Here is an 18678-nt window from a genome sequence, read left to right as displayed (position 1 = left end):
TAAATAGGTGTAGCTCTACCCACTTCATTTGAGCTACACTGATTCACACCAGCTGAGGATCTGGCCCCCCTGCATTTACACAAACACAGATACCATCCAAGATCTACATATATACCTGTGTCTAAACTCCGTGAGTATGTCTACAATGGTGTGGGGGAGGTGTGAATTCCAGCTAGCGGAGACATACCCACACTAGCTCTGATTGAGCTAGCAAGCTAAAAATACAAGTGTAGCCAAGGCAGTGCAAGTAGTGGGAGAGGCTAGCTGCCTTGAGTACATACCTATGGTCTCAGACAGGATCACACTCCAGGCAGCTACCCCTCCTAATACTCACACCACCGTGGCTTACACTTCAACTTTTAGCATGCTAGCTTGATCAATGCTAATGTAGGTATGTTGCCTTGAGTTGAATTAACCTTCCAGCCCTCATGTAGACATAACTTAGACACCTCCTTGGTCTTTAACCCATAATCTGGATCCCTCCTTTGCCCTTCCTATCCGTAGTGTCTATTATATCCTCCCTGTCTCAAGTCCATTATTTAGAAAGTAAGCAATCTGGGACAGGGACCCAATCTCTGAGTGTATCCTGTGACATACCAAGAACAAACACAGGTATTATGCAATAACACATCAGTAATCCCAGTGGCCAGCTCAGAAAACACAGTAACAGTTTCAGACGGAGATTGACTAAAATGCTGCGACGGCAAGAAAGCAAATGGAAACATTCTGGTTTGAAAATATGATGTCTAGGCATTTTCCCATGGTTGAACTTATTTTTCTAAAGGGTGTTTGTCTCCAAAGAAGTTAAGCTTTCTGAACTTTTCCCAAGACTAAAGAAAGCATATCAGTGCAGAATTCCAGACGCCAGCTGTCCCAGCGAAACTTGTATTTTTTAATTCTATCCCTAGCCTGTGTGACCTCTTCCCTCAACTAAGCCAGTTTGTCCAGAGCTGAATCCTCTCTAGCACTCCGGTCTGTAGAGATCAGAGGTACTCCATGGTCAAAGCTACTGTCACAAACACTGCACTGGATTTTTAAACACACCAAGAAATAAAGGATGGATTCTTCGTACTGGAAAAGTTAATACAAGGAATAATACAAAGTACTCTTCTCAGACTTTTCACTGTCCTTGGAAGAAGCATACAATCACATAATGTAGCAGTTCGCCTTCATTCTCAGCTAACCAAATGGAAGGCCTCAGCACTTCTCTTTGTCTAGCATGAAGAAAACCAGAGAAAATGGGTCAAATTCATCCCAGGTGTAACTTCACTGAAGTGTGCTGCTGGAACAGAAATAATAATGAATGAGTAACTCACTAGAAATACAACAGGCTGACAATAACTCTTTTACCTTCAATTCAAATACTATTTATTTTTTGCATTATTGCCTTGAGTTCCTAACAGAGTTCAGAACCCTATGGTGCTCTGTGCTCTACAAATACAGAGAGGAAGGGACAGTCCTTACTTTGAAGAACTTACAATCTAAAGAAACAAGACAGACAAAGGGTGGGAGATAGAAAGTATTATTATCCCCTTGCTATATACAGTAGAACCTCAGAATTACTGCGGGTGGCTATATTACAACAGAAAAACTTCAAAAACAGACTCCAAAGAGAGACTGGTGAGCTAGAATTGATATGCAAACTAGACACAATCAACTCCGGTTTGAATAAGGACTGGGAATGGCTGAGCCATTACAAACATTGATTCTATCTCCCCTTGTAAGTATTCTCACACTTATTATCAAACTGTCTGTACTCGGCTAGCTTGATTATCACTTCAAAAGTTTTTTTTCTCTTAATTAATTGGCCTCTCAGAGTTGGTAAGACAACTCCCACCTGTTTATGCTCTCTGTATGTGTGTATATATATCTCCTCAATATATGTTCCATTCTATATGCATCCGAAAAAGTGGGCTGTAGTCCACGAAAGCTTATGCTCTAATAAATTTGTTAGTCTCTAAGGTGCCACAAGTACTCCTGTTCTTCTTTTTGCGGATACAGACTAACACGGCTGTTACTCTGAAACCTCAGAATTACGAACACCAGAGTTACAAACTGACCAGTCAACCATACACCTCATTTGGAACTGGAAGTATGCAATCATGCAGTAGTAGAAACCCAAAAAAAAAAAAAAAAAAAAAAGCAAATACAGTACAGTACTGTGTTAAACATAAACTACTACAAAAATAAATGGAAAGTTTAAAAAAAAGATTTACCAAAGTATGGAAACCGTTTCTGTGCTTGTTTCATTTAATTTAAGATGGTTAAAAGCCGCATTTTCTTCTGCATAGTAAAGTTTCAAAGCTGTATTAAGTCAATGTTTAGTTGTAAACTTTTGAAAGAACCACCATAACATTTTGTTCAGTGTTACAAACAACCTCCATTGGCAAGGCGTTCTACTGTATGTGGAAGTGAGGCAAAGAGAGACTACAGGTATGTCTACACAGCCAGTGGCAGCAAGCCTCCAAGTTCAAGTCGACATACTCGGCCTCACGCTACAGCCCTAAAAATAGCTGTTTAATGTTTAGACATAGTGGCTCGCCCAATACACAATGTCTGTGCAGCTATTTTTAGCCCTGTAGCACAAGTCCCATGAGCCTGACTCTGTCAGACCACAGGCTGTGTAGTAGACAGACCTTAAGTGACTTGCCCCAGGTCACACAGGAAACGTTTGAGGCAAGTATTTGCACCATATGATTGGACCTGAAACTTTATTTCTGTGCTGTGATTGAATGACCTAATGATCCACCCGAACTAAATTTGGTTTCGTCATGAAATGAATGCAAGTTTGATCAGAAGAAACAGACAGACACATGATTGCAGCATTGCTATTGACAAGAGTTTGAATCTGAGCCTCGAAGAAAAACACATTGTCATGCAGGACCGCATAAACTTCACCAGAGATCTTAGAAACACTGACACTTAGCCAGGACTTGGCTAATCATTTAACCAGCACCTCTCTCAAGATACTAACTTTGGTCTCCAGAATCTCAACTTTCTTTTTTTTTTTAAAGAGTTTATGGAAAAATTCTAAAAAACATGAACGGAGTGTACACAAATGCAGAGATGCCTAAGTGAGTCTGTAGAATCTGGAACCATAGCCCCTAGAGATGTGATCTATCCCATTTAAGTCAGAGACATGTTAAGTCAGATGCCCAGTAGTAATTAAATTTAAATGTCAACACTGATAATTTCATTACGCATGTACAAAGGAGTGGTAGGCTTGCAGATCTGCGCAACTGGCAAGTGCATTTGGGAGCTACCACTATTTATTTCCCCCCCCCCCCAATATAAAAGGAGCCACACACAAGGAGGCTTGAAGAGCCCATAGGCATATTCAATCCAGACAGCCGACCTCAGGTGAGGTCAGAGAGTGCACACAACCAGGCAATGAGAACTTGTATTGAACAAGTACACAGTTTTATTTAAAGATCACCACAGAAACCAGAACCTGCAGCTCATTCTCCATCTATGCAGTCCAGGGCCGGCCTTCCAATATGGAGGGTGACCCTTTTGACCTCTGTAGCCATGTCTCCAGCCTTACACAAAACAGCTACTCCCTTACTAATGTACTGTGAGCTGCAGCTCATTTTTGCAACTCCTGTAGACTGAGCTTATTTTGGAGTTGGAACTAGAGTAAGAGTAACACCACCTTTCTTTCCCCAAGTCTGACCCCTTCATTTAGTAGGTGATACACCATTACAATTCCTATTGCAAATGATGGCTAGTTCAGTAATTTCAGACCCATCCTGCTCTCTGCTGGACAAGGGTCTTTGCTTCTGAGATCTAGGCTGGCAAGAGACCCTTGCTGCACTAAACCCTATTTGTAAACCAGTTTCCCCAACACAGGTCCACAACCATTTCCACAATGATTGATGATCCTCAGGTATTTGCTTTGACCATGGGCTCCTTGAGGCTATGTATATAAACGACCCAGGGCTGGCCTGGGCCAGCTAACTCGGGCTGCAGGGCTATAAACAGATAGACTTTCGGGCCCAGGCTAGAAGCCAGGCTCTGAGACCCTGCGTGGGGGCAGGGTCCAAGAGCCCAGGCTCCCCCCCAAGCAATTTTATAGCCCCTCAGCCCAAGCCCTGCGAGCCTGAGTCAGCTGCCCCAGGCCCACTGTGGCCATGCCCCAGGTCTTTTATCGCAGTGTAGATGTACCCTAAGAATGAGCAACGTAAGGCTGATGCTTGCTGACTCCTCCTGAAAGAATGTGCAAATCAAAGCAGAGTACAGCAGCCTGCAGAATGTAGTAGTGGCAGGGCTGCTGCAGCTGAAAGTGGACACCTGGCCTCTCCAAGCACGTGCACCAAAAGGTGGCAGATGGTTGCAGGGAAGGGAGGTAGGTGATCATGCAAGTTGTAAGAGCTAAAACCATGAAATAGCTTCTCTATGAATTAGCACGAAGTGTCCAGTGACCTTGCTAGGGACAGACTTCCAGAGAAGTCAGCAAAGTTTGGATGGTTATATGAGGAGCAAACTTGGTGACCTTTGCAAGTCTTCGTTCTGCTCCTCTAGAGTATGATTTGATTGCTTCCAGAGATGGGCCTGAGTCACAAATTTCAGATCCCGAATCAAGTCTCAATCTGAACATCACCCATAGTGAGAAGTGTGCTGATTCGGTAGTCTGACTCAGTCCATGACAGACAGAGGTCGGAGTCATCATGTTTAGATGTGGATGGGAACCTTCCCCGAAGCTCTAGCAGGAGAGTCAGATCTAGTGTTCCAGACTGAGCCCATTTCTAATTTCCTCAAGAAAAAGTAACAGCTCCAGTACAACCCAGTTAAGCCTGTGCTGCCCGATACGCTGTGCCCAATGCCAGCTTTCTATAGCATGATTTGCAAACAATGCCTAATTCAAATGAACCTAGTTTAGTGCAGGAAGCCATAGGCTTGTGCTGACGTGTCAGCATGCCGAGGTGAAGGGCCCTGACTTACAGGATGGAGAAGTGGATACTCATAAATGCTATGAATATTATACCAGCACACCCAGGATGCATCTAAGAATCCGAAGCTCTGTTTAACACACGTCTGGGTGATTCTCCAATATCATCACTATAAAGCATGTGAGAGCTTCTGACAAAGGAATGTCAAGTCACCCAAATAACAGTACACACACAAAAACAAAAAAGCCTACAACCATTGCTGATAATCTCTACTAATTCCATCATGTTTTTTCATTTCAAAGGCTCTTAAATTTCCATTTCATGCAAAAAACCATTCAAAGAATATTAGTGAAGTTGCAAAGCCAAGCACTCAAAAGCTAGGAAATGCCAAAATTAAGGCTGCCTGTACAACCTTAATTTAGCCTGGTCATGCATAATGCTTTGTGATACCGTTTTTAATAAATCTCATTATTCATCACTATAACTGGGTGAAATTTTTCAGCAAATAGTAAATTCACTGAAAAATGCAGTTTCAGTACAATCAAAACTGTTCATGAATTTGGAAGAAATTTGGCGAATAGTTTCAGCCAAATACAAAATTAGGAATTTTCTTTTCCAAAAAAATCAGAACGGTTTATTTACAAAATGATGTTTTGTAGTGAAATTTCATTTAGAAAATGTTGATTAGCTCGACCCAAACAAAACCTTTCAGGTTTTTGTTTCAGTGAGAAAAAAAGAAAAAATCAGTTTCAGTTCCAACAGAACTGTTGCACCCCCATCCACCTTGGCCACCTAACTGAAAAAACAAATCAATTATTTGCTCAGTTCTATTCATAACTGAGATGCAACTACCTCTGGGTTGGAATGCAAACACTATTAACAGTGCACAGCAGGACTAATGAGAGTTTACAGAGGAAGAGAAGAAAACTATATGCAACTGAAAATATAGAGGAAATTTATAGCACATAGGCAGTATACAGCTACCTAAACTGCAATATGAATGGAAGCTGGAGATTGAAAATATAGTTTCAACAGTGTCCGACACACACACACTTTGTAGGGGGGGAATCTGAAAGATGTAGAGACAAACCAAACTTCTCTGGACTCTCCTAGCAGAGATCTAGTGTCTTTGACTATGATTTTGAATAGTCACAGCTTTGCTAACCCAGAGCAATCAACTATCATAAGTCAGGCACTAAAAAATCATGAGATTGGCTTTAAATCATCATACTTCAAAAATAATGAATAGTGGGATCTTCTTCTTTGCTTTCTGGTATACAAGCCTCTAGGTGAACTCTGGTCACATTTTCAAGCTTCTCTCCACAACTATGAGAGCTAGAAACTTACTTTTTTTAAATGAAAGCTGAGATTCTCATGTAATAACATCATATCAGGAGCTGACCCTTTGGGGGGGGGGGGAAACCAAAAAGTTGTGCGACTAATAATTAATATAATGGGAGTTGACAACACTGTAAAGTAACCTCACCAGAAAAAGTTGTTATATTTTCTGGTATGTTGCCCTATCTGGTTTATATGCCTGCAGAGAAGGGACTTCTCCAACTTCCCTCAAGAGACTCTGTCACACTTATGTTGATTTCATTTTCAGGAAGTTTTTACTCTGGTTCTGGTTCTTCCCTATAGGACTGGTGCTAAAATTTCTGGAGCTTAAAATCAACACCCTTTTTTGTTTACTTCCTTGTTTGTGCACCAACATCACTGAGGATACCTAGCTGCTGAGAGAGTGGTTCTTAATTAACTTATACTCCCTCTGCTGGCTGTTCAGTGGTGTGGCAAAAAACATTTAAATGTGGTCTGTATAAATTGTTGTGGGTTCTTTTAAGTCTCTTGGCAAGTAAGTGGGGGGGGGGGGCGTTCTGAGTAATAGTTCGGGTGATGGGTTTTTTGTTTTGTTTTGTTCTCCCCCTAACTCTCTAAGCAGAAAATTAGAATCCAGATGAGCTTCCTCATCAGATTTTAACAAGTTCAAGTAAGGTCAAATTTTTAGACTGAAGCAACTGGACAGGGTCACTGATGTACCTCTGTGTTTAATTATGTGTCCTGAACAAACCAAAGATAATTCCTGGTTCTTGTAGTATCAGCATAATGTATAACAGCAGACAGCTGCTCATTCTTCCCAGAGACCTTGATATCAGCAGCAGCTATGGATTGCACATATTCCAGCATTGTTATATATACACAGTGTTGCACATTGCCTGATCTGGTATTATACAGATGAGTTCACTCTGTACCTAGGAGATGTTGTGGGGGAGGGGAGTTAAGGCTGTGCCTGAAACATTTGAGAAATTGTGAGGCATGAGGATTTCAGAGCCTTCTAGAACTCAGGTATGGAAAACACCCATTGGGTCACCTGCTCCAAACCTCTTTGCATGATTTTTCACTGCAGCCGATTTCCTAGTGTGTTTCTAGCTTGGCTTCAACATCCCACTTCTCCTGCAAGGCTATTCCTGAGTCTTAGACTGATTCCGCAATTGACAAGCTTTCCCTGAGAGTCAGCTTGAATTTCTCTCTATTTCATCACATTTCCCCAAGATACACCTTCTCGTACCAGTTCCTCCCCACTAGATGTTCATGTGGAGGAGTGTGTGTCCCGCACTAGACAATGTTCAGCCACATATTACCTAATTTTGCTCATTTCTATGCCTTCTCCTCTCCCTGTAAGCCTTCTGATTTTATGAATTCTTCCTGGTTCCCTCCTCTTTCTCCATTTAATTATAATCTGATATCCTACCGCGAGATGCTGTGATTCTCTAGAATTCCAATTAACAAATGAGACATGCGTGGCCCATTCCTAGTACAACACACTTGTGATTCAGCTAGTGCTTTCAGGACATTTTGAATGAAACTGAGTGAACTGGGAAGAAAAAGGTTTCTATGGATATTTGTTTGAGTTTGAAGGTGAATTTCTGGTTCATCATGTTCCTGACTTCTCATTCATTTTCTGTGAATATCTGAGCACTCACACTTCATCCTTGTGAATATTCTTATGTTCGGAGCTTGAATGTACAAATGTTTGCCCAAAGTGAATTCCAGATTGTTTTTAATGTGCAGTGTTGGTTAGTTACATAAATCACATGGTATTGTTTCTGTTCCCTCACTGGATACCATAATTAATTAACACAACATAAATTGCCAACTGCAAAAATTACAAATGTACAATTTGAAATTTATGTTGAAATTTATGTGGGTTAGTTGATTACAATAGTTATGTAACTTATCACAAAGATTGCCTATGGCAATTGATTTACAGATCAAGAAATTATTCACTGAAGAAATTAGTGAATAATTTTAAATGACAAACATTAGAATTTCATAATTTGCCCCTGGACAATTCACAAATAGATAAAAGGCAAAATATTAATTTAGCAAATTAATTATTCATTGTGAATTAGCCACTTTGAGCTGTGGGTCTTCATCACCTCTGAAAATCAAACTGTGTGTGTCTAAAAGAAACACCTCTCCCCCAGGCAAAGTGGGTCTACCTCAAACATCAGATGTTTCTATTAGTTAGAAGGGTTGAGAATATAATTAAAGAAAAGGGAGTAACAGAGCATGCTGGATGGGCGTTAGACAAGTGGTGTCCACAGATTGGTTTTGGAGGCTCTATTAAGCATGTAAAAATAACACAACTGAAGGCTTGTAGAGCCAAAGAGTTCATATATAGAAACTCTGCACACAGACTAAGTCAATAACAAATGCAACTTCTCATCTTTAACCATAGCATTCTCAGGCCCCAATCCTGCAAAGACTACTTACACTGGTAAAATTACACACATGCTTAAGTCTTTGCAGGATCCGTGCCAGGACCATGTCTTTGTATAGCACCTAGAACAGTGGGGCCTTGATTCTGTTGGTGCCTCTGGGTGCGACTGTAATCACTATTATTACTAAAGCCATGAGACAAAACAAATAAATGGAACTAACAAGGCTTATGCATATCACTGCCCCAACCACTTCCTTTCCCCCACCCTTCAGCTGTATTTTGATTTAATAGACTGCAAGCTCGTCTGCTGAGAGACCATGTATTCCTTTAGGAATAGCACCTAGCACATTTTGGGTGCTATCTAACACACATAACAGACCACTCACAATACAGGAGCCTTGAGGTTTTCTGTACTGCACTACACAATTATGACCACAGCAACAGGTAGCCTTTGAACAGTGTCACATATCTAATGACATGTACCCAGCTATGTGTCACGCAGCTGTATTTTTATCAAGAGGATTTGATGACATTATAAAGCACAAGAGAGTTAATACAGTGGCTTGTTTGCTCATGTCAACAGAGCCCCAAGATAAGAAGCTGCCAGGGCCTGACAATGTACACTTTGGGTGGTGTCCAGAACATGTGGACAAAAAAAGGCTAGCTGCTTCCTCCTACTGAAGTGGCATTCCCTAGTTTCTCACCCGCACTATGATACCATTTGACTGTACAGTAACTACAATTCACTTGATGACAATACTCGTTTTCTAATATTTCCAGATATGCCATTACTATTGGGACAACACAAAGGTTATGAAGTCATCATTCTTCAGGGGATAGGCCAATTGCTAACTGTCTGGAGTTGGAAATAAACTTCTCTATGCCCATTATCAGATTTCTTGGACCTTCCTCAGAGATGTTTAGTGCTGGGCACTGTTGGAGATAGCATGTTGCACTGAATGGTTTCAGCTAGTTTGGCAGTTCCTGTTTTCTTATGGTCTGTGTTATTCTATTTAGAAAATGGTGAGTAGCTTGTGTGAAAAGGAAGATTAAAGAATTTAAAATAATGTAATTTAGAGATGAAATCAGATCCCAGGAATCCAGCTAGTGCAGGATTGTTACAGCATATCTGAGTAATTCTAACCACATGGTTATTGTCACCAAATTGCAAAGGTTGGAAATTTAACTAGATAATCAGATGCGTGCCTTCAGGCCAGCCCATTTTCTTATTCTGCATTATCTAAGCCAGGGTAGGCAACCTATGACACGCGTGCCAAAGGCGGCACGCGAGCTGATTTTCAGTGGCACTCATACTGCCCGGGTCCTGGCCACCGGTCTGGGGTCTCTGCATTTTAATTTAATTTTAAATGAAGCTTCTTAAACATTTTAAAAACCTTATTTATTTTACATACAACAATAGTTTAGTTATATATTATAGACTTATAGAAAGAGACCTTCTAAAAACGTTAATGTATTACTGGCACGCGACACCTTAAATTAAAGTGACTAAATGAAGACTCGGCACACCACTTCTGAAAGGTTGCTGACCCCTGATCTAAGCAATGGGAGCAGCGATGTACAAGGCAGTGATTTACTTTGGATAGCATCATGTTCCCTTATCTTGTTTCTAGATTAATTTCCTGACCACAGCATGTAAAACCAAGATGGTTAGACAACATGTGGCAGGAGCCATGTGCCCAGTTCAGACTTGAAAAGGAAAAAAGCCAAACTGATCTGGAGACTAGCTTGTTTTCTTTTGTTTTGTTCCTACTTCTCTGGCTTCCCACCTTCAACAATGCCTGGATTAATGCATAGCCATAATAAACCTGTGCCTAGGGCCCCAGCTCCTGGAGTCATGTCACATCAGACTCTCAGTTTTCTTTTTTTTTAAGTGCTTCTAGCCCTCATGGATGCAGAGAATGGCTTGAAAATGCAACCCAAGTGTATCTGACATCTATCTGAATGTGCAGATAGCCTGAAACAATAGCTCCAATAGGAGCTTAACTCTGAAACCTGTTGCCATCCCAAGGAGGGGCAGGGTCAAGGAATGAGGGAAAAGCCATGAGGACACCATCTGGGGTGTGCAAATGGCCCCAGTTTGCCTCCATCTCCAATTCCCTTAGGAATGTTAACACGTTTTGGTGTGTGTTAAGGAAAAGGAAAAAAAGCAAAAATCTATCCCTGAGCCAGTTCTAGAAGGTACATCAAGGAGAGACAAGAATTGAGATCACTGAAGAACTAGAACCAGAAAGAACAGTGTGACATAAACCAAACTAAAATGGCAGTTGAGTATCCAGAAATGTCTCCTAATGGCTTGATAGTCTAGAGAGTAACATCTCATGGTTAAGGCCTGGACTGGAACTCGGGAGATCTGAGTTTTACCGCCATCTCTACCACAGACTTTCTGCATTGATCTCGAGCAAGCCACAAGCTCTCTGTGCCTCAATTTACCTCTGTACAATGGGGCTAATAGTACTTAAGCCTGACTCGCCGCTGCCCTGCACTTTGTGTTGTATTTACACCTGTGCAAAGTGAGGGCAAAGTATTGCCATATCAGAAGGGTGCTAATGATTTACACAGACTTTGCACAGGAGTAAATGACAACACAAGGCAGCGGAATATCAGGCCCCGTGTTCTCACCCGCAAGCCTGTGCACAGCTCTGTTTCACCTAGATCTCTTTACTACTCCGCTCTGCCTACTTCTCCTTCTTTGTAGATCCCTACTTCTCCCGCATCACACAACTCCACTTTTCCCATGTTACTCTCCACATGGAGAGCAGCCTCCTTTTTCTAAGCAGCCAGGGGTAGCCCGACTCCTTCCTTCCATTCCCTCCTCAGAACCCACTTTGCTTGGCTAGCTTTCCACTCCTGCTCTGTTCTGCTCTCTCCCAGGGCCTGACTTTCCTAAAGGAAGTCCAATTATACCATTTAATATAATGGTTAAAAGCCTCAGTGCCATGATCTGGAATTCAACAAATAGAACAGCTACAGATCGCTAGACCTTAGCCCCGTGCATTAGGATCTCCCTGTGACAATGTTCTCTCATTACGTTTAGGTTCTGAACAACTTGGGACAAGGATCATGGGCGAAATCTTGGCCCCGTTGAAGCTAATGGGAAGTTTGCCACTGACTTCAGTGAGGCCAGGGTTTCACCCTATATCTTCTTGCTTGCGAATATGGTACCATGCACTCTGATTACGCTTAACCATATATAACAACAATGAGCAGAGGGCTAGCAAGAAAGCAAGCTACAGCAGAGAATCTCTTGGCAATGGCTGAGAAGGTGGACAGACAATCACTGAGCTGAGCCACATCAGAAGAAATGCAATACATGAACTGCACTAAACACAAAATGGAGAAAACCGATGGCTGGGACAGCCAGTGAAAGGAAAAAGCAAACGGCAAGCCTTTCCCAGGCCTATACAATTACATCTGACCTAGCACAGAGAGCCTTACAGATCCCACAGTAGGACAGTCACCCAGCAATAGACTGATTGAGGCTATGCTTGAAATAAGTTCTATCATGGCCAACACCTGTTTACTGAAGAATATGGTGAGGTGTACTGAAAAAAACCCTGGCTCGGTATGGAATCAGAACAGCTCCAATGTGCATCATAAACCTCATACACTTAAAGCTCAAATAGCAGAGTTTTGAAACCTGAGGATCTGAGTTCTATCCCTGCTGTGATCATGAATGTTCTGAGCTGCTATGGTGTGTAGCACAATGACAGCAACGAAGCCCTAGGCAGCCGTACATTTGTTACAATATTTGCCAGTGTCTAGAGCAGGGGTGGCCAACCTGTGGCTCTGGAGCCACGTGCGGCTCTTCAGAAGTTAATATGCGACTCCTTGTATAGGCACCAACTCCGGGGCTGGAGCTATAGGCGTCAACTTTCCAATGTGCCGGGGGGGCTCACTGCTCAACCCCTGGTTCTGCCACAGGCTCTGCCCTCACTCCACCCCTTCCTGCCCCCTCCTTTGAGCCTGCAGTGCCCTCGCTCCTCCCCCCTCCCTCCCAAAGCCTCCTGCACGCCACAAAACAGCTGATCGAGAGGTGCGGGGAGGGAGGAGGAGGCGCTGACCAGCGAGGCTTCAGGAGACGCTGGGAGCAGGGTGGAGGAGCTGATGGGGGGCTACTGACATATTACTGTGGCTCTTTGGCAATGTACATTAGTAAATTCTGGCTCCTTCTCAGACTCAGGTTGGCCACCCCGGCCTAGAGGTTTTCACTGCCAACTCGACATATATAAAGAAACCAATAATGTTTTTGTTCTTCTCAGTAGCACCTCTATGTTCAGTACTGAATCAAAAGCCACATGATGCAGGTGGCCCCCTGAGAATTAGGAAAAAACATACCATCTAATCTTGCTCCTTGTGAAAATTCCTTTGAATTCTGCACCTATCTAATTTAGTTTGATTGGTGATTTTTTCCTTCCTTTTTTTCCCTCATCTGTGCTGGCCAGAAACAGTTTGCAGGTGTTCCATTTTTTAAAAGTGCTGATTTTTCAACATTTTCAGTGCAGTTCTTTCTCATGTATCGTGCTAACTTGTGATCACCTTCACTTGAAGGCTTCTCCAATTAATATCTTACCAGGCATGCAAGCCCCCACTGTTTTGCATTTTGCACCTTGAATGCTATAACAATCAGAGCTTAACCTTAAAACAGCATTTGGAAATACTGACAGTCGGAAACCCAGACCCAAGCAGAGCTGTAGCAGAGACATAACAAAGATAATTTTGCTGCTACCATTCTATCTAAGCAGGAATAACACTGGACAAGCGACAAAAACAGAATACCTATGTCTCAATATATCCAGAGGACTTTTTAACCAACCCCCTATCAGATAGGGCCATTGTTCATGCCATGGAAAACACATCAAGGGAGATAGGCAACAGCTTTGAATTTCTCCCCAAAAATTCTTTATGAAAACAGCAGCACCTAAGACTCCAATCAAGATTGAGCTTCCATTGCACTAGGCACTGTACATACACATAGGCTGAGATTTTTAAAGCCACTAAGAATTTAGGCATATAACATCCATAATTTTCATGGGAGTTGGGCATCTAAATCCTCTCGTCATCTTTGAAAATTCCAACTATATTAAGGCCTAGTCTACACTTAAAAGTTAGGTCAACATAGCTATGGTGCTCAGGGGTGTGAAAAATCCGCATCCCTGAGCACCGTAACTATGCCGACCTAACCTGCAGTGTCGATGCAGCTGGGTCAACAGAATAATGCTTCCGTCAACTCAGCTACTTGGGGAGGTGGAGTTCCTACAATTATGGATGAACCCCTTTCCATCGCTCTAAGAAGCATCTGCACCAGGCGTGACCAAACCGTGGCCCGCGAGCTCTTTTACAGTTAAAGTGCAGCTCGCAGAGCTCCCCACTCCCTTACTATTCTCCACCGACCAGACTTGCAGGGGAGCTCAGGATTTCTGCCTTGCAGCGGAGTAGGGGCTTCTGCCCAGTGGGGAGGGGGGCCTCGAGGCTTCAGCCCTGTGGGGCGCACCTGCCAGGGCTTAGCGGGCCAGTAAGTTTGGCCACCCCCTGGTCTACACTATGGCACTGCAGAGGCATAGTGACAGCAATGTAGCTTTGCCACTGTACCACCCATAGTGTAAACATGGAGACAGCCTCTGCTGAAGAAGCATTCATTCTTAATAGACAAGCACTGGGTCATGTGCTCAGAGAGGTAAAAGTGACTTGTCCAAGGTTCCACAGCAGGGCTGAGTGACAGATAGCCACTGAACTCAGGTCTGATGACTGCCAACCTGTAGCCTCTGATGGGTTTAACTTGAAAGTGGATTTCTGAAGATTGCTCATGAATTTAGTGAATAGAAAAGTTGCAAGTACAGTAGAACATCATCTTAAAATGACAGGTGACCTAAATACGATAGCTACATCCCAATGGTGGGTACCTTTGAAATTCCTTAGAAAAATGTCCAATTGGAGAAAATTTATAAAAAGTACTTTTTTGGTTTATTTTATTATAGTTGCTTTCTGCTCCTTGAACACTCTTTATCCAAACTCTTTGGAGTGTCCTGTGAATGCCACCCTAAATGACAAAGTGGGTGAGGTAATATCTTTAATTGGACCAACTTCTGTTTGGGAGAGAGACAAGCTTTAAAGCTACACAGAGCTCATCTTCAGGTCTGGGAAAGGTACTCTGAGGACTTGTCTTCACTACCGGGGTAAGTCAACCTAAGTTACGCTACTTGACATAGTTGACGTAGCTTAGGTTGACTTACCCCAGTGTCTTCACTGCACTGCATTGATGGGAGATGCTTTCCGGTCAACTTACCTTACTCTTCTCAGGGAGCTGGAGTACCGGAGTCGACCGGAGAGCGCTCTGCCGTCAATTTAGTGGGTCTTCACTAGATCCGCTAAATCAACACCTGCTGCATCGATTGCAGCAGCAGTGTCAATCTCCCCGGTAGCGAAGACAAGCCCTGAGTGTGAGAGCTAAATACAATATCGGATAGTTTAGCATAAGTAATTAGCACATATTCCAAAGGACCATTCAACATGAAGTGGCCCATTAATACCCCTGTTATAGGTGAAAAATGTGGGTTAGTGGGTTACAGATTGTTGTAATAAGCCATAAATCCAGTGTTTTTTTACCTCATCCACCTTGTCTCTCTAATATCCTGGGACCAGCATGGCTACAACAACACCACATACCGTTGATGACATTCAGAGTCTGAAAAGACTCTGGACACACGTATTCTTCCCCTTGCTGTTATACAGAAGAGCTAGTGTATTAAGGCTATTTGTCTTTCTCCAATTAAATCAGTTTATTAGTTTGGTGTAGTTGCACTTACTAACATGAGCACTAGAGTATGATTCATGCTGCAATCTCTTTCAGAGGTAGAGAAGAAAAGCACTGTAAAATGTTCACTATGGGCTTGCTCCTCTTATCTCAGACTACATGCAAATGTTGTTACTTAACCTGTGACATAAAACCTTCTGTCTATTTGTATTTTGAGACTTAGGTATCTCCCAGCAGTCAAACTCATGGTTTAGCAATAAGTCTGCCACCAAGTTAAATCTTTCGTTGGGACATTGTAGCTAATAAACCCAGCTGGTAAGCCAGAAAATGTTTATTCCTTCTTGAAGTCTTTGTGACAGGCCGTGTCCTGTGAACATGGGGGCTAACCTGATCATTCCGTTAGATTTAAATTTAAACCGCATTGGTGACAGTAGAGGACTGGGAGTCAGGTTCCTGGGTTCTAGTCCCAGCTGGTTAAATGACTCACTGTGCAATCTTCGATGAGTCACATTCTCTCTGCAACCTACTCTCACATAGAATGGTCATAATAAGATACTGACATTTGCTGATGTGAATATCAAGATGTATTCATCCAGGTGACAAATATTGACAGAGAAAAAAATAAACATCAGTATTCACCAGAGCAGGAAGGCAATAAAGACCATGCTATGTGAGAGTTAACTCACCCAAGTTAGAGTGATGGCTCCCAATGAACACAGTACTCCTAAAAGGGAGCATTGGTCTTTCACCCTTCCAACCTCCCCAGAACTGAGGATAAAAGTTAAATTAAGCACAAGACAAAGATGGATATTTATCTGCGGGAACAGTACAGCTGTGCCTTTTTATTCTCATCTATGCTGGCCAGCAAGCAAAACCAGTTTTGCTTTCCAGCCCTTAACTCATATTTCCTTCAATCCAGCAGGGACTGACTCCTCATGAAAAATATACCACTGACACCGTTGTAGGCTGCACTGTCTGGGACCATTACTGTACAGCTTAGAATGGACAACATTTTCAGGGATGCAGAGTTTGTGTCTGATTAAACCTTTACAGCACAATTTATTTCCCCCTGCCAATTTAGGTTTTTCAAACGTTCCCAGCAGTGGAGCAGCTGCTAAAGGAGGGAAAATGGACTCTCCATCTCCTGAAAACTGAGGCAACAACTGGTAAAATCAGCATTCCTGTCTTCCAGCACAGAATGAAGGGCTCCCCCCCCCCCTTTATACTAGTGGGTTCTGGGTCTGGGGATGGAAGCGCTAAAAAGCTGATCAAGGAAAAACACAAATGGAGCTAAAAGGGTTCTTTGCTCAGCCTTTTCAAGGCAGGGGCCAACCACTAGAGGCCAGGAATGGGAAGGTGGAAATTGTCCAGTTATGGGCAGAGATTTATTCTAGGAGTGAAAACACTTGCAGTGCCCTGAATTTCTGTCATGCACATCACAGAGCACATGCACATCACTCTGTGGAGGCATGTGATGATATCATTTATATAACCTGAATGAAGTGGATGAGACCGATGGAGATGAGACAGACACATGACCTGGCTTCCACTTTAAAAGTTCGCTTTCCCAAAGCACAAGCTGTATGAGAATTTCAAGGCCTAGTCTATAATGCTGTACCAGCTCTCTGCATCACATTAAGCTCAATTCCTTGTTTCAAGCTTCAGTTTTAGCTCCTGCCTGCCGCTCTACTGTTGTTTCGCCCTTGATCACACGTTCTGCATATTCTATTGTAATGGTCCAAAAGGCAACCTCTTCCTATAGTTATACTGTACTGTGTTCTTCTCCCACTGTTGACTCCGCATTTACTCCCATGTTTCCACTATAAAAGAAGGGCTTGTGGTTAAGATGCTGGAGTGGGACTCAGGAGAGCTGGAGCCAGTTCTCACTCATACCTCTGTTTACATGCAAAAGTTGCACTGAGTTAACTTAAATCAGTTTTTAAAACTGCTGCAAGAGGCTGTGTGAGGTCTTATTTTGGTTTCAACCCGGCTTATTTTGATGTAGCTTAAACTCTTTTCCAGTTGATGTTAGCAGAACTGAAATAAATCTGATTTAAACTAAAATAAGACTGTTCACACAGTCTTTTGCACTGATTTTTTTAACCTTCAGGTGCAACTTTCTCACAATGATAAACCCTGTGATTTTGAGAAAGTCACTTCATTTCTCTGGGCCTCAGTTCCTCATCTTGAAAATGGGGCTAATATTACTTCCTTTCTCTCACTCTTTATCTAGTCAGATTTTAAGCTCTTTCTCTGTGTAGGGGGCTGAACTAAAGGCCCTCTTGAGGTCGCTTCTCACCCTACGTTTCTATGATTCTGTGTGCAGGGGCCCTGACCTCAGCTGAGTCCTCTGTTGCCTTTGTTCATACAAATAAATAATCACTACCACCACCACTCTGAACTCTTTCCCTGACTTGATTCTGCTACTTCTTCTCCACCTCCTCCTTCAAACACAGGCCTTCAAAAGCACCTATAAGCCCTACCATAGCTCAAAAAAGAATTGACAAAATACACGAGAGGCGAGAGAAGACAATACAAACTCAAAACAAAAACTGTGTAACTAAAACTCCATGCTGGGATTTTACTACTCAATCACTTTGCTTTGGTTACATCCCATTCCCCATACTTCATCTGCATGTTGACTATTTAGACTGTAAGATCTTTGGAAGGGGGCATAGGTGAAAACCTGATTCCACTGAAGCCAGTGGGAGTTTTGCAATTGACTTCTATAGGGCCGGGATTGTCGCCCTTTGTCTTTATGCTTGTCAATAAAGCATTTAACACACCTTTGGCACCGTTAATTGACTAATATTGGGATTAGGTCAACATTTTTTTCAAATTTCAAAGTTTGACAAAATTTTGTAATTCAGAAAAAGGAAATTGAGAAAAAAATTGATAACATTTTAGTAATTTGATCCCCCCAACCTGCTAAATTTTTGAGTACACCTCTACCCTGATATAACGCTGTCGTTGGGCGCCAAAAAATCTTACCGTGTTATAGGTGAAACTACGTTATATCGAACTTGCTTTGATCTACTGGAGCGTGCAGCCCGGCTCCCCCCCCCCCCCGGGCACCGCCTTTCCGTGTTATATCTGAATTCGTGTTATATCAGGTCGCGTTATATCAGGGTAGAGGTGTATTTAATTATGCAACCTTAATATTCTGCTAATTCAATTTTTTCCCTATGGAATTACCAGGTTATTTTTAAAAAGGGAAAAAAATGGACTAAAGTAAAAAGTAGTTTCTCTCTCCAGGACTGAGACATTGTACAGATTTGCAAAAAAGCAAATGTAAA

The sequence above is a fragment of the Trachemys scripta genome, chromosome 11 (assembly GCF_013100865.1).
Source record: "Trachemys scripta elegans isolate TJP31775 chromosome 11, CAS_Tse_1.0, whole genome shotgun sequence".
NCBI classification, from domain to species: Eukaryota; Metazoa; Chordata; order Testudines; family Emydidae; genus Trachemys; species Trachemys scripta.
Note: the sequence above shows the minus strand (reverse complement) of the source record.